Consider the following 17,054-nt stretch of genomic DNA (forward strand, 5'->3'; position numbering starts at 1 on the left):
AGGAACCTGGAGGAAGTCTCCCTCAGGAGTCTGTGCAGAGGTCAGGGACTAGTGAGGTGTAGTGTTCAGTCTCTGCCTTCATCAGACACGTGTGGCTTTGGAGCATATTTTCTCCTGACTAACTTGATTGATTGTCTTAATTTGTGTCATCTTCATGGGTCTGATTAGAAAATGGGTTAGATAATTCTACTTTCTTCTTTTTTGACCTGCCAATTATTGTATATAACAGTATGTCATTGTATATCATTGAGTTAGAACAGACCCATAACTGAACCTGCAGTGGGTTCTCCTCACATTCGATTAACTGCTTCTGAAAACCCACTGGAGGGTCAGCAGCTATGGGTCTGTTCTGGCTTGATGGTACTCAACAACAACAACAGCTCGCGTGTGAGAGAATTGTTTCTCTTTCTCCCATGGAGCAGCTTGTGGATTCAAACTGTGCTCTTTTGCTTTAATAGAGTAATTCCTTACCAGTCGGCTAACGGGCTCCCTGACCACAGTATAATACTCTCACTATAATTAGGCCATTTGCAATTTTAAAAAAGAAAACATGTACTTTACTTATTTGATTACATTGTCTAAAGCACTATTATGTACAACCTATTTCACCCTATGTCTGTGTGAACTGTTGCCAATTCTGAGGTCTAGGACTCTTCTAGTATTTTTATTTCGAATGCTGGTAGTGGATTGAAGATTATACAATTAAAAGCATTGTTTCAAATATTGGTTTATTGTATATATCATCTCAAAATTTGTCATTTTAATTATTTTAAATGTATAGTGACACAAATGGCACTATGTTTACAATAATCTCCATATTCTGGTTCCAAATTATGTGATCACCCTGTAGTGAAACTGATTATTTCAAAAGTGATGACTACTCGCTTCTCTTTTCCTAGACCTTCGTACCCTTTGGTCTGCTTCTGCCAATTCTAGGCATTTCATATAATGAAATAAATTATGTAATATACCCATTTGTGTCTGAATTACTTCATTCAGCATAACGTTCTATGGTCTATCATGCTGTAGCATGTACTATACCTTCATTTTATTTTCATTTTTGTGAATAATGCTGCAATGGATATTGGTGTTCAAATACCTGTCAATACTATCCCTCTGGCCAACAGTCCCATTCTTCGTCCTGTTAGACAAGGTGGCCCTGCTCCTGCAGATTTGCATACCTGCCTCATCCCCCTGACACTCCTGAGTGGTACCCTCCAACCTCAAAACTGATTTAATGAAGCCCTAACTCCTCTAAATCTAGGAAGCCCTGATGACATCCATTAAAATCCAGAAGGTAATAGTTCTATCCTTTGAAATGGAGGCAGCCGAGCTTCCCGTTTTCCTTATAATTATCCTAATGATTACTACACTGCTCCACGGATGGCCTTTTCATTTTTGGAGGACAACAGATGTTGCTCTTTGGTCAGACTCCTACATGTAGAATTTCTAGAAACACAAAGCTTCCTGTCTTTTCCTTTTACCCTGGGCCCCTTGGTCTGAGCAGCTTTTGGGTTTCTCTGGTAATACTTTGTTAGATTCACCAGTCACTGATATCTCAATATCTTTCACCAAAGATTAACACTTGTTTACAAAAATTATATTGTATATTAGTCTGTCTAAATGCCCCCAAATAGGTACATCCAAGCTAAGGTACTTGAGTTCTTTTTAACTTGTCCTTTTATTTCCTTGTCTTAGTGAATCACTCTCAAACAGACAACTGACCCTTCCTCTTCTTGTCTCTAGCCATGCTTGTAGAACCAAATAAAGGTCAAGCAGATGTTGGGTTTTCCCCTTAGGCTATGCATTCTTATTTTAAATTTTTTTTCTATTACTCTTATTTATATATAATGTTTGAATACTTTGTTTTTCATAAAAGATCCTTCCCATTTCCTACACCTCACCCACCCATCGAATTGTGCCACCCTATGATTAACTCTTTTGCACCCCCCCTTCTATTTTCACCCTCCTCACACCTTAGATCCTCATCCTCGTTCTATAATAATGGTTTTATGCAGTATTTGTCCTTATAGGACTGAGTTCACTCAGCATAATGCTCTCCACTCCCTCTCAAGTTAGGTAGTATAGGCTATGCATTCTTTAGCCTAACCATGTGTGAGACTTGTTGGTGTAGATGTATAGGTAGTTGGTTACTTCCCCCACACCCTTCACAGAAATTTCTCTGAACAACCTCCATCCAATCCCCAACCAGTAAGTTGTCCTTTCTCAATAAACTAAGTGTCTTTTAGTCTGTCTCTGAGTCAGTGTCTGTGAACACAAACTTTGAAGGACTTTTCCTCTGGGGAATAATTCTCAATAATTAGTGAACCAAAATCCAAGAGACTAAAAAAATCCTCAAAAACCCCAAGAAAGCTGAAATATGGGAGAAAAATTAAGAACTGTGGAGACAATCCTAGGATAGTCTTAAGTAACCATAATGTCCATAACTCAATTAAACAGAAATATGGAATGCTGCATGAATAAGGATGCGTCCAGAAAAATGTTTATTAGAACTGCTGCAGTGTGTAGGAAATGGGAAACCAAGAAAGACTCCAGAACACTGATCACTGCAGTAGCTTGGCTGGGACTCTCTCTGTGTGGTTAAATCTGAGACTAGATACAAAGTAAGTCCTGTAAATTGTGGGGAAAATTAGTACAAACTTTAGAAAACTTAATTCCTGCTTGCAAACATATGACCAAGAGATGGAGACTGTAGGATGCTGCCTTGTGAAAGTGAAAAGAAGGTTCAAGCTTCACCAGCGGTAGAGGCTGAAGGCATTCTCCAGAGCTCAATAGAATGTAAAGCCATTAAGTGTGGAACCAGGTCTCAGAAAGGAGGAGGTAACTCAGCTGCTGTTTGCTGGCTTCAGGTGACTGACCACCTCAACCCTACCCTATATTCCCCTTGCAGGCCCCCACACTCACCAGCAAATTCTTTCCTTTTTAGTATCCAATTCTGGGTCTTTGCATACTTCCTTATAGTAGTTTGCCGTCTCTTGTCTCCTGCTTGCAAACTATTATAACAGATTATGCAGAGACCTAGAATTGGAGAATAAAAAGGGAAGCACTCACTCAATATTTCTCAAGCAGAAGGAACTCAAAACCAATTTCAAACAAGTTGCAAAAGGATAGACAATCTCCTCTCATGTGATTTATGGTCTCTGAAAACCCACTTAAGGGTAAAGTATGGGTTGGTTCCAACTTGACAGTACACAATGACAATAATACAGGTAAAATCTTGAATGGTGTAGGAAGCATCAAAAGCAGATGGAAGGAATACACAGAATTACTGGACCAAAAAGAATGGGCCAAAACTAAATGCTTCCTGAAGTACCAAAAGTGAATGGTAAGAAGGAAGAAGTTCAAGCTACAAAGAAGACATTGGAAAAAAGTGAGGCTGCTGAAACCAATGGGATACCAGTTGTTTCAGATGACAGATGCAGCTCTGCATGTGCTCACCAAAGTTTCAGATAACCTGGAGAGCAGCTGCCTGGTTGACCAGCTGGAAGAGGCTCATATTTCTTTCCATTCCAATGAAAGCTGACCCAACAGAATGTAAAAACTATTGAGCAATATAATAAATATCACAGACAAGCCAAATATTGCTGATAACCATTAAAAATAGCTAGAACAGTACATAGGCACAGAACTGATAGCAGTACAAGCTGGATTTAGAAGAGGCTGTGGCAGCAGGGATACCATTGCTGATTTCAGATCGATCCTAGCTGAAAAGAAAGAAACCATAAGAATGCCTATTTGTGCTTTATTGACTATGCAAAGATATTTGGCTTTGTGGACCATAAATTATGGCTAACCTTGAAAAGAAAGAGAATCCCAGAACACTTAATTGTGCTCATGTGAAACCTAGACCAAGAAACTGTTGTACAAACAGAGCAAGGGAACACCACATGGATTAAAATTAAGAAAGCAGTGTGTCAAGACTGTATTTCCTTCACTATACCTGATCAGTCTGCATACTGAGCATCATTCAAGAATTTGGACTCTAAGAAGAATGTGGCAGCAGGATTATGGGAGGACTCATTGACAGCCTGTGTTATACAGATGGCATAACCTTGCTTGGGAAAGTGAGAAGGACTTGAAAAAACTTTCTGCAGAAGAACAAACAGTGCAACCTTCAATATGGATTTCATCTTAATGTCATGAAAAAAAATTCTCACCACTAGACTACAGGCAATATCATAATAGATGGAGAAAAAGGCAGAAACTTCAATTGTATCATCTTACTTGGATTCACCATCAACACACTTGTTACTATCAGTCAGGAGATCAGATGTATAGCACTGGGAAAGCCTGTAGTCATGGACCTCTCCAAATTATTAAAGAGCAATGATGCTATTTTGAGGACTAAGGTGTGCTTGTTTCAGACCATGGTATTTTCAATCTTTTGCAATGCTGCTGAGAGCTGGATAATGAATAAAGATAGCAGAAGAAAAACTGATGTCTTTGAATTGTGATGTTGGAGAAGACTACTGACTATCCCATGAACTGTCAAAAGATGGAGATGGTTCAGTCAGAATCCTCTTTGGAGGCAAGGATGGTGAAGCTTCCTCTTGCATTCTTTGGGCATGTTGCTAGGAAAGGCTCTTCCTTATAGAAGAACATAATGCTTGGAAAGGGAGAGGACAGTCAGAGAGAAGAAGACCTTAAATGAGTCTGATTATCATAGCTATAGATTAGAGTGTGTCAGATATAGCGAGGTTGGTAAAAGAGAGAGCAGGGTTCAGATCTTGTGTTCATAGGTTACTTTGAATTGGACTTGACTCAATGGCACCTAACAACAAAACAACACTTGCTCATGGGGAGACAAAGATGGAGAAATAGGAAACAAGAAGCTGAAAAATTCTTCTGGAACCTCTGGCATGACTACACCCATCACAGGGTGTACTTTGCACTCTGATATCCAGCTTCAGGGCAGAGAAGGTGGTTTGGTAGCTCTCCTGTGCTCTCTTAGGAAGCACCCTTCTCCTAAATGCTACACATCCCTGGTATCAGCACAAGTTGAATCCAGGGGCCAAGGGAGAACAGCCATGGCTTCCTCACTCTCTTAGGGTGCACAGATTTTGAAGTGATAAAGGCTGCCACTCTCACAACTCAACTCTACCTCTCCTTCACCTTCCTTTTGGCCACCCCCAGCTCTAATACTTTGAGGTGAGACAAAAGACCTTACAGTTCTTCAGCAAAGAAACTAACAGGAAACAAGACTTTGGTACCCAACGAAAAAACAAATTGTTTAGCATTGGTAGATTAAAGGGTTAAATGCACTTCAACACATAGCAATGTGACCTATTGATGAGTATGATCTAAAGAAATCTCATTGTTTCACTGTGTTTATGAGGTTACGTTAACCTGTGATCCTGTCTCTACTTTAAGAAGTAGCACCTACAGTCATGGATGGGCCATGAAGAATGCCAAATTGCAGAGCCCTGGACCATCTGTCCAATTTTTGGGTGTTGTCTGGTTGTGTAAGCCAAAGACTAGCTGAGGTGATAATTGAGAAAGTTTGAACTAATCTTCCTCCTATCAAAATAAAAGAACTGAAAACATTTTTTAAGAATATTAAGTATGTGTTGTTGTAATGTGCCGCTGAGTTGAAACCAACCTATGCAAAAAGGTTTCAGAGGCATTTAATTGCACAAGAGGAGATTGTTTATCATTCTCCCATGAAACAGATGTTGGATTTGAACCATGTGCCTTGGTGATTGCAGCAGAGCTTCTTAGCACTGGGTCACCAGTCCACATTTAGCTCAGGTACTTTCACCTTTCTCCTTCTGTCCTCTCTAGTCATTGTCCAGCTCTCTGACACATAGCAAGGGATTGCAAAGACCAAGGCCTCTATTAGGCACACCTTAGTCTCCAGACTGCCATCATTGCTCTTCGGTACTTCGGAGAGGTCTCTAACAGCAGACTTACCCAACATAATACATCTTTTCATTTCCTGGCTACTGGTGCTAAGAGTGTTGATTATGGAGCCAAGTAAACTAAAGCTATTTACAATTAAAATATCTTCACCATCCATCAGTCAGCTCAGTGGTGAAAATCTTTGTTTTCTTGATATTGAGATTCAATCCATATTCAGATGCAGTCCATGACCTTCTGTAGCAATGCTTCTGAGCTATAGTACTGGAGAAAAATATTGAATATATCACGACTGCTAGGAGAAGAAACAAGTTGGTCCTGGAGAGGGTAACACCAGGTTGCTCCATGGAGGTAAGGATTCTGAAGCTTAGTCTGACATGTTTGGACGTGTTACAACAGGGGATCAGTCCTTGGAAAGGGACATCATTCTTGGGAAGGTGAAGGGAGAGTGCAGGAGAGGAAGGCCCTCAAGAGATGGATTGATTCAGTGACTAGGGTAATGAGGGTAGATGTGTCAGAGACGATAAGATTGGCACAGGATAGAGCAGGGTTTAGGGCTGTTGTACATAGGGTCGCTATGACTTACAGGTGACTTGACAGCACATAACAACAATAAGAACTTTACCCTTTATAGTGATTAGTATATAAAGGGATTATTTAGAATTAGACTAATGAAGCTGGTTTAGCATTTCAAAGTCAAAGAGGTCACCCAATATGTTCAGGCATTAAGGATTGTAATCCCAGGGCATGAATTCTAAGGGGACATGGCCCCTGAGGACATAGATGAAATCTCTGTTAGCTGCATCATGACTGGCAAATTCCACTTGGATCTGTTATGCAAATGGACAGAGACCAGATATAGTCCCCTAGATAATCAACCACGGGCAGTATATAACAGTTTACCACTAGACGAGATGAACTGTGGGAGGATATCAAGAACATTACCCATGAAGAAACAAAAAATCTTCCACCTCTCCATTACATTTTTTGTATCTTGTAATGATGTTTTGTAATTTTTTTGCATGGATCCTTTATGTTTCTGGTTAGGTTTACTCCTAAGTATTTCATCTTGTAATTAGCTATTGTGAAGGGTATTTTTTCTCAACTCCAGTTCTGTATTGCCTTTCTTCCTGTCGAGAAATACAATTGATTTATGTATGTTGATCTTGTATTCTGCCATTTTGCTGAATTGGTCAACTATGTCCAGTAGTTTTCTTGCTGAGTCTTTGGGGTTTTTAAGTAAACTATCATATCATCTGCATAGAGAGATAATTTTACCTACTCTTTACCAATTTGGATACCTCTTATTTCCTTTTCTTGCCTTATTGCTATCGCTAAGACTTGCAATGCAATATTGAATAGGAGAGGTGAGAGTGGGCATCCTTGTCTAGTTCCTGTTCTCAATGGGAACGCTTTAATCTCTCTCCATTGAGAACAATATTGGCTCTCGGGTTGCCCATATACATTTTACTATGTTGAAGAAATTCCACTCTAATCCTATTTTGTTGAGTGTTTTCATCAGGAAAGGGTGTTGGATTTTGTCAAAAGCCTTTTCTGCATCAATTGATAAGATCATGTGGTTCATGGATACAAAGAATCAATATTGTGAAAATGACAATACTACCAAAGGAAATATACATGTTCAATGCAATCCTAATACAAATACTAATTCTATTCTTCAACAAGATGGAAAAAGTAGTCTTCAATTTCATTTGGAATGCAAAGAGGCCCAGAATAAACAAAGCACTCCTTAAAAAGAGAAACAAGGTAGGAGGCATTTCACTCCCTGATTTCTAATCCTACTACACTGCCCTGGTGGCCAAGACAGCGTGGTACTGGTACAATGACAGACACATAGATCAATGGGATAGAACTGAGAATGCAGAAATCAGTTCATCTACCTATGGTCAACTGATTTTTGACATGGAGATAAAATCAGTTATGTAGGGAAATGACAGCCTTTTTAACAAATGGTGCTGGCAAAATTAGAAAACTATCTGCAGAAAACTCAAGCAAGATCCACACCAAACTCCATGCACAAAAACCAATTCAAAGTGGATTATGGACCTAGGACTAAAATCAAGGACTATAAACTTCATAAAAGAAAACCTTGGAAGAACTCTTGATGTCCTAATCCACATAATAAACAGTCTTCCAAGCATCCTGGAAAATCTACCACCGGGAGAAGATAAAATAGGTGAATGGAACCTTCTAAGACTTAAATCCTTATGCACATACAAAATTTCTTGGACAGGGTAAAAAGTAAAGCCACAGACTGGGAAAAAATATTTGCTAATGACATATCTAAAAAGGGACTTATATCTGGAATTTGTAAAATACTCGAGCACCACAAGATAAAAGTAAATAACACAATTGAAAAATGGGCACAAGATATAAACAGACACTTCATTAAAGAAGACATTCACATGGCAAACAAACACATGAAGAAATGTTGAAAAGCCCTAGCTCTAAGATAGATACAAATCAAAACAACTATGAGATATCATCTCACCCCAGTAAGAATAGCGAACTTTTACAGAACAGCAAACATCAAATGCTGGTGAGGTTGTGGAGAAACCAGAACTCTTATTAACTGTTGGTGGGAGTGTCAAATGATGCAACCACTATGGAAGGCTCTATGGCACATTCTCAAAAAGTTTCAAATAGAAATACTATTTGACCCAGCAATTCCACTACTGGGAATTTACCCTAAAGAAACCATACCTGACACCAAAGCAGATAGATGCACATCCATGTTCATTGCAGCTTAGTCTGCAGCAGCAAAGAACTGGAAACAACCCAAGGGCCCGTCAACAAATGAATGGATAGAGAAGCTGTGGTATATTCACAGAATGGAATACTATGTAGCATTGAAAAACAAAAAACTAATGAAATGTTATGCAAAATGGATAACCGTGGAGGATATTATGCTGAGTGAAATATCTCAGTCACAAAAGGAGAAATTTGCATAAGGCTACTGTTTTAAAATGGGCCTGATATCAGGGTTGAGGTAAGACAGAAAAGGAGGGGAGGAATGATATATATTGCATTGAAACAGATGAGGTAAAGAACTGTTTATAAGGGATATATTACTGGGTATTCTTGCCATTACAGAAGTCCGGAGTGAAGGCTGCATATTGGAGTCAACTTGGGGGTACGGATTACATAATAATGAAAGAGGTTTTCTTTTTCTTTTCAAGGAGAAGAGTGATTGGGGCGGGGTAAGGGGTGGGCAGGGAGACAAGTGCAACAATGAATGACTGGAAACTAAGTCTCTGTAAATTTTCATTAAAAATAATTTTTTAAGAAAAGTTAAAAAGAAACCCAGCCCACACTCTGAACTACAGCATGCATCGTGTCTAGAATCAGATAATGCATAAAATAGAACTTTCAGAAGAGAAGTACAAAATGAGTATATTTTAAATTATAAATTATAAGGGAGCTCTGGAGACCTAGTGGTGAGAAGCTGCACTGTAATTCCAAAGACACACAGTTCAAATCCACCAGCTGCTCCAGTGGAGAAGGATGAGAAATCTCCTCCTGTTTGATTAAATGCCTCTGAGAACCCACCTGAAGGTCAGCTAAGGGTTGCTTCTGACTCATGGGTACACAACAAGAAGAAGTTACAAGAACTTGTAATTTAATGTGCCTGCTTCTGTGCTACTTCTTTTCTTTTTACATGGATGTCAAGTCATCTTCTTATTTAATATTGATAAATTAAGAACTTTTAAAAGTATACAATTTGAAGCAATTATCATATGTAATAGAATAATTAAGTAACAAAAACGATAAAGAGTTGATTATTCTGGAGAGTAAGATTCAAGAAGACTTTCATTTTCTTATCAGATAGACCCTTGTCATGCAAAATTATAAGCAAGTATGCATAGTTACCATAGGTAATTACAACTAAACAAAGGTGTGCTTTATAATCTAGAGACAAAAGTCATCCTGTGGGCTCACATCATTTACCATTGTCTGCAGGTTCACAGACTGTAGCACAAGGTCCTAAAACAACAGTTATTAACAGGGAAGTGGACTGGAAGAAGTGGTATGAAATGAAGGACAAGATAGAGAACTGAGTGAAATCACATGCTGAGAAACACCTCATAAGGATTTATGATGGAAACATATCTGGGTTCTAATTAATCACTAGTACTATCTGTATTTCATTGACTTTGCAAAAGCATTTGTTTGTGTGGTTCACAACAAATTTTTACTAACCTTGGAAATAATGGGAAACACAGAACACTTAACTGTGCTCATGTACTTGGACTGGGAGGTAGTCATAGAACAAAGCAAGAAAACACTGCACAGTTTACAATCAAGAAAGGAGTACATTAGAGATGTGTTCTGTGTCCATTCTTTTCAAACTATATGCGAAACAGATCATTTAGGAGGCTGGTCTTTAGGAGGAGGAATGTGGCATCAGGGTTGGAGGAAGACTCTTAAACAATCTGCATGATGCAAATGACAAAACCTAGCTTGCTGAAACTGAGGAGGACCTGAAGCATTTGCTGCAGAGGGTGAAGGAGTATATTCTGCAATATGAATTGAAGCTCAATATGGAAAAAAAAGAGATTCTCACCACTGGGAAAATTTGCAGCATCATGATAGATAGAGATTGAGACTGTAAACAATTTTAGCTTGTTTAGTTCCACAATCACCATTCTTTTCACATCAGTTAGGAAATCAAAGACAAATTACATTAGGAAAATCTGCTGTTAAGGACCTCTCCAGGGAATTAAAAAGCAATGAAGTCAGTCTCGAGATAAGGTACACCAGATTTTGACCATGGTCTTCACAATTACTTTTTATGCATCATAGAGCTGGACAATGACCAAAGATGACAGGAGAAAAATGGATGCTTTTGAGTTGTGGTACTAAAGGAGATGGACTGCCCAGAGAACTAACAAGCATGCTAATCCTAGAGAGGGTGAAACTAAGCTGCTCCTTGCAGGCAAGGTTTTTGAGGCTCCATCTCACATACACAGAGTGTGTTGCCAGGAGGGACCAATCCTAGGAAAAGGATATCACGCTTAGAAGGACAGAGATCAGCACAGGGGAGGAAGACCTTGGATGATATGGATTAACAAAGTAACTTGTTTGACGAGGGTCCTGAGTCAGAGGCAGTGAGATAGGCTCAGGATAGAGCAGGAATTTGAGCTATTGTGCAGAGGATTGCTGTGAGTCATAGTCAACTTGTTGGAACATCACAACAAAAATAACAATCCTGCCCTCACTCCAACCTCACCATCTCCAACATGCTAGACTCCATTGCTTCAGTCACTGTGTCAGTTCATCTCACTGAGACTCTTTCCCTGACTCTCCACCTTTCCAAGAATCATGTTCTTCTCTGGACAACATTCCTCAAGTATGTGAGACAGATTTTCAAATATCCTTCAAGAAGCACCTTGGATTCACTTTGACTAGTTCAGACTTGTTTGATATCAGAGTATATCTAAATGGTATTTCCCTTGGTATATTCTCCCCAAAACAATTTGAGCTATATTTATTTTTGTACTATATTTGTCCAGAAGGCTAGGCAGTCTCCTACCCTATTTCATATATTTGTAATATTGTTAAGTGTTTGTCTATTATGTGTATTTTTCTGTAATTATTTTTTGCCAAAATGTTCTGCAACCCCTCAGGAAAGTGCTTTTTTGCCTTCTCATACTTGTTTTAAGATTGTTATTCAGAGTGATAACAAAATGAAAGTTTCCCATATTTTCTACTAGATATCAAATAATGGGAAACAACAAATACAAGCCTTCTTCTTGTTTGGTGCTATCAAGTCTAGTATGACTCATAGGGACCATTTGAACAATAGACCTGAACCCTGTCCTATCCTGTACCATCCTTGTTTTCTCTGACACTCTTGAATTCATTGCTGCAGGCTCTCTGTCAGTCTATCTCATTGTGGGTCATATTCTCTTGTGCTGACCCTCTACTTTTCCAAATAGGATGTCTCTCTCCAAAGAATAACGTCTTCCAGCAATATGTCCAAACTAAAATGAGACAAAGTTTTTTCATCTTTGCCTAGAAGAAGTATTCTGGCTGTACTTTCTCTTAGACATACCTGTTTGGTCTTGTGACAGTCCATGGGGTATTCTGTACTCTCCAACATCACAGCTCAAAGGTATCAATTCTTCTTTGGTCATCCTCATTAATGTCCAGTTATCATATACATAGCAACTGACTGAAAAGTTCATTTTCTGAATCAGGTACACCTTAGTTTTCAAAATTACATCATTGCTTCTCAGTAGTTTGGAGAGATCCATGGTAGAGAACTTGATCAATGCAATAATCTCGTGATCTCTACACTACTACTAGCAAAGGGGCTGATTGTGGATCAAAGAGAAAATAAAAACACCGCATCTATGAATTCTCCATTAGTCTGTATAGTGCAGAATGGTCAAAATTATCTGGCTTAAAGCAGTCTAGAGTAATAATCCAAGAAATTATATCATAAAAAATGTGACATTAGAATTGTAGGAAGTCTTCTCAATAACTCGGTTATGTAAATGGTATCATTTCACTTACAGAAAATGAAGAACACAAAAGATTATGGACTTCAGTATGGGTTATACCTCAACATCAAGAAAGTAAAAATCTTAACATCAGGGCCAATAGACAATATCACAATTAATTGTGAAAAGATTGAAGTAATCAATAATTTTTTTTACATGTATCTGCAATCAACACTCAGGAAAACAGTAGTCAAGATAAAAAATGTTCCACATTTAGAATATCTGCTCTCAAGTACAGCTTTAAAGTTTTAAAAAACAAGCGAAGTGCTCTTGCCTCAAGCCATGATATATTTGAATGCTACATATGCATTTGAAAGTTGAAGAATGAATAATGACAATCTAATACCATCATCTGCCAGTTTGCCCCACTATGGTTGCTTGCATGTTACTATGATTCTAAAATATACTCTGATATTTCAAATATTATCAGGGTCACCTACAGTGCAAGTGTTTCAGGAAACCTTCAAGACTAAGAAGCAGGACAGGCCATCCATTTCTAAACCCAGGCCTGTGAAAACCCTGCAATAAGTGAAGAAACACCTTTATATCGTGTCAAATTAATCCCTCAGGTTGAAATGCATTCAAAGTGCAACTGGAGAAGAGCTATCTCCTCAAAGTGGAGTCTACAGTAATGAGGCGGATAAAGTAAAACTTTCACCCAATGAAGGACCTTAATTAGCTGATGTGGCAAGATTCAAAATGAGGAGAAACAGCTTCAAAATTCCGTTCATAACTAAAACACGGAATGTGCAAAGTATGATTCTAGGAAATTGTCAAAAGTGAAATAGAAACATAAAAATCAAAATCTAGGCATTAGTGAATTGAGACGGACTGGTATGAGTAATTTGGGCTCAGACAATACTATCCATACCCATAAAAGAAAGTCCTGGTAATACAACAATTACTAAAATACATGCTCCAACCACTAAAGAAAAAAAATATAATTGAATATTTACCAGCCTTTGTATTCTGAAATTGGCTGAACAGGCATCAAGATGCATTAATAATAACTGATGACTAGAATGCAAAAATTGGCAACAAATAAAAATGGGTAGTTGGGTAGTTGGAACAAAAAGCCTTGTTGACAGAAACGAATCTGGAGAGTGCATGATAGCACTTTTGACAATCAATGATAATGTTCCTTACAAATATATTTTTTAAACATAAACAGAGGTTATACGCATGTTACTGTTGTTATATATACTTGAGTCACAGGTGACTCATAGAGACCGATTTACAATAGCTCTGAACCCTGCCGCATCCTGAGCCAGTCTAACACCAACACATCCATCTCATTTCTCCAGTTACTGTGTCAATCCGTCTCATACAGTGTCTTACTCTCCTACACTGTCCCTCTTCCAAGCATGATTTATTTCTTCAAGGACTGGTCCCTCCTGGCCACATGCCCAATATTTGTGAGACAGAGCTTCAAAATCCTTGCCTCCAAGGAGAAACTTCGTTTTACCTTCACCAAGCAGACATGTTTGCTCCCTTGGCAGTTGATGGTATGTTCAATATTCCTCTCTAGAACCACAACTTAAAGGCATTAATTCTTCTTTTGTTATTCTTAGTTAATGTAGAGCTCTCCGATACATAGCAAGTAATTGCAAAGACCATGGTCTGGATCAGGCGCACCTTAGTCTCTAAACTGACATCATTACTGTTTAGTACTCTGCAGAGGTCCTTGCCAGCACATTTTCTCTGTGCAATTATTCTTTTGATTTCCAGACTGCTGGTGCCAAGAGTGTTGATTGTGGAACTGGCAAGCTGAATTTTTTACAGTCTCAATCACCTCTCCATTTATTGTGGTGCTGCCTCAGTAGGTGGTGAGAAACTTTGTCTTCTAAATGTTCAGCTTCAATCCATATTGAAGACTACATTCCTGGATCTTTTGCAGCAAATGCTTCAGGACCTCCTCCGTTTTAGCAAGCAAGGTTTTGTCACCTGTGTAAAGCAAGTCATTGATGAATCCTTCTCCAATCCTGATGCCACGTTCTTCCTCATAAAGACCAAACTTCCAAATGGTCTGTTCTGCACAAAGATTCAAAATTATACACATAAACCTCACTTAATGGACAACACAGAAATCAGATAAACTAGATAGGTGGAAAGGGACATTGGAAAAATTCAATATAACCAGTCAAAGCCTGGATCACAGGCAAGTTCAATTTGAAAGCTGAAGAAATGAAAACAAGTCTATAATGATGAAAATAAATACATCTTTGAGTCTATAGCATCTGAATTGACAATTATTTGCATAATAGATTTGATGCATTGAGCACTAGTGATTGAAGACCAGGTGAGTTTTGGTGTGACACCAAGGGCATCATTCATAAAAAAATGAAAAAATCCATTGCAAAGAAAAGAAGGAAAAGAAAGATCAAAATAGATGTAAGAAGAGACTTGATACTTGCACTAGAACTTGTTGTTGTTAAAATAAGGTTAATAAGGGCTGGAGAGAAACGAACAAAAATTCAAATGGCATAAGAAAACAAAGTAAAGTATTATAATGCAATGTGGAAAGAGCTGGAGTTAGAAAACCTAAAAGGAAGAACATAGCATTTCAAAAATTGAGATAATTGAAAAATTAAAAAAGGATTGAATAAGAAACCACTCCCAAGAAAGGTGATCCAACAGAATGTAAAAATTATCAAACAAGATCATTAATATCACATGTAAGCAAAATACTACCAAAGATCATTCAAAAATTATCAAAACAAGTACATTGATAGAGAACTTTCAGAAGTTCAAGCAGGTTTTGAAAGAGGCTGTGGCATCAGGAATATCACTGCTGATGTCAAGTAGATCCTGGCTGAAAGTAAAGAAAACCAGAATTTCTATTTATTCTTTATTGACAATTCAAAATATTTGTGCAGATGGTAACAAGTTATGGCTAATATTACAAGTTAGACTCAATGGGTCGTATTCGACTTTATAGCACCTAACAATAAGAACAACAACAGAGTAAATTAGGCGTTGTCAATTGATTTCATCTCATAAGGACAAATACTGCATAAGATCATTATTGTAAAAATAGGAGGATAACTAGTTATTGTTGTTATATGCTCTTGAGTTGCTTGCAACTCACAGTAATCCTATGCATGATAGCTCTGAACTTTGCTGTATCCTGAGCTGATCTTACCATCTACGGCACATCTGCCTCCATAACCTCACTTAGTGTGTCAATCTATCTCATCCAGGATCTTCCTCTCTTGCACTATTCCTCTACTCTTCTAACCATGATGTCCCTTCTCCAAGGACTGGTCCCTCCTGGTGACATGCCAAAGTACATGAGACTGAGCTTCAAAATCCTTGCCTCCAATGAGTAAACTGATTTTACCTTCTTCAGGACAGAGCTGTTTGTTTTCCTGGCAGTCCATGATAAGTTTAATAGTCTTCTCCAGCTCTACAACTCAAAAGCATCAGTTATTCATCTGTCACCTTTAGTCATTGTCCAGTTCTCAAATGCATAGCTAGTAATTCCAAGGACCATGGCCTGAATCAGAAGTACCTTAGTCTCTGTCTGACATCACTGCTCTTTTGTGCTCTGGAGAGGTCCTGACAGCAAATTGTCCTATTATCATTTGTATTTTGATTTCCTGGTGGCTGGTGCCAAGTATGTTGATTATGGAACTGAACAAACTGAAATTGTTAACAATCTAAACCTCTTCTTCATCTATCATGATACTGCCAATTGGTCTTGTGGCAAGAATTCTTGTTTTCTTGATGTTGAGCTTGGAGCCTACAGTCCTGACCTTCTGCACTTCAGGTTCTCCTCAATTTCAGCAAGCCAGGTTATGTCATCTGCATAGTACAGGTTTTCCTCAAATCTTAATGTCACATTCCTCCTCATAAAGTCCAGCCTCCTGAATGATCTGCTCCACCTATAGATTGAAAAGGTATAGAGATAGGAAACATCTCTGATGAGCTCCCATCCTAATTTGGAACCAGGCATTGTTTCCCTGCTCTGTTCTAACAACTGCTTTCTAGCCCAAGTATGAGTTTGACACAAGCACAGTAAGGATTTCTGGGATTTCTAAAATTCTTCTCAAGATTAGCAACAGTTTACTGTGATCCACACATTAAATACATACAATCAAATGCCTTTGAATAGTCAATAAATAACAGATATTCCTCTTGCATTCTCTGCTTTCAGCTTAGTTTCCATCTGACACTGACGATGATGTCCCTACTGCCACAATATTTTCTAAATCCAGCTTGTGCTTCTGGAAGTTCTCTGTCAATGAATTCTTCCAGTTGGTTTTGGTAATCTTCAGCAACATTTTGCTTGCATGTGGTATTAGTGATATTGTTCAAAAATTTCCATTCTCTGCTGGGTCACCTTTTTTTTTTTTTTAATGAGAATAAATGTGGATCTCTTCCAGTCAGTTGGCCACGTAGCTGTCTTCCAGCTTTCTTGGTACAGTCTGCTGAGCATGTCCAAGACTGCATTTGTTTGTTGGTAGATGCGTAAAAACGTTCAAAAGGGAAGAGTATAAATCACTAGAATAGCAAAGTTTAGCAAGCAGATGGGATGGTAGGAGTGGTGAAGAAATAAGAACAATTCAGTGGAGACTTGAAATGACAGGGGACTTGAAATGAAAGGATAGACATAGTTCAATAGTAATTAATTATATGTAATGCAAAATA

Source organism: Elephantulus edwardii, unplaced genomic scaffold (assembly GCF_000299155.1).
Source record: "Elephantulus edwardii isolate Elephantulus edwardi_28Jun2011 unplaced genomic scaffold, EleEdw1.0 scaffold00109, whole genome shotgun sequence".
In the NCBI taxonomy this organism is placed as follows: domain Eukaryota; kingdom Metazoa; phylum Chordata; class Mammalia; order Macroscelidea; family Macroscelididae; genus Elephantulus; species Elephantulus edwardii.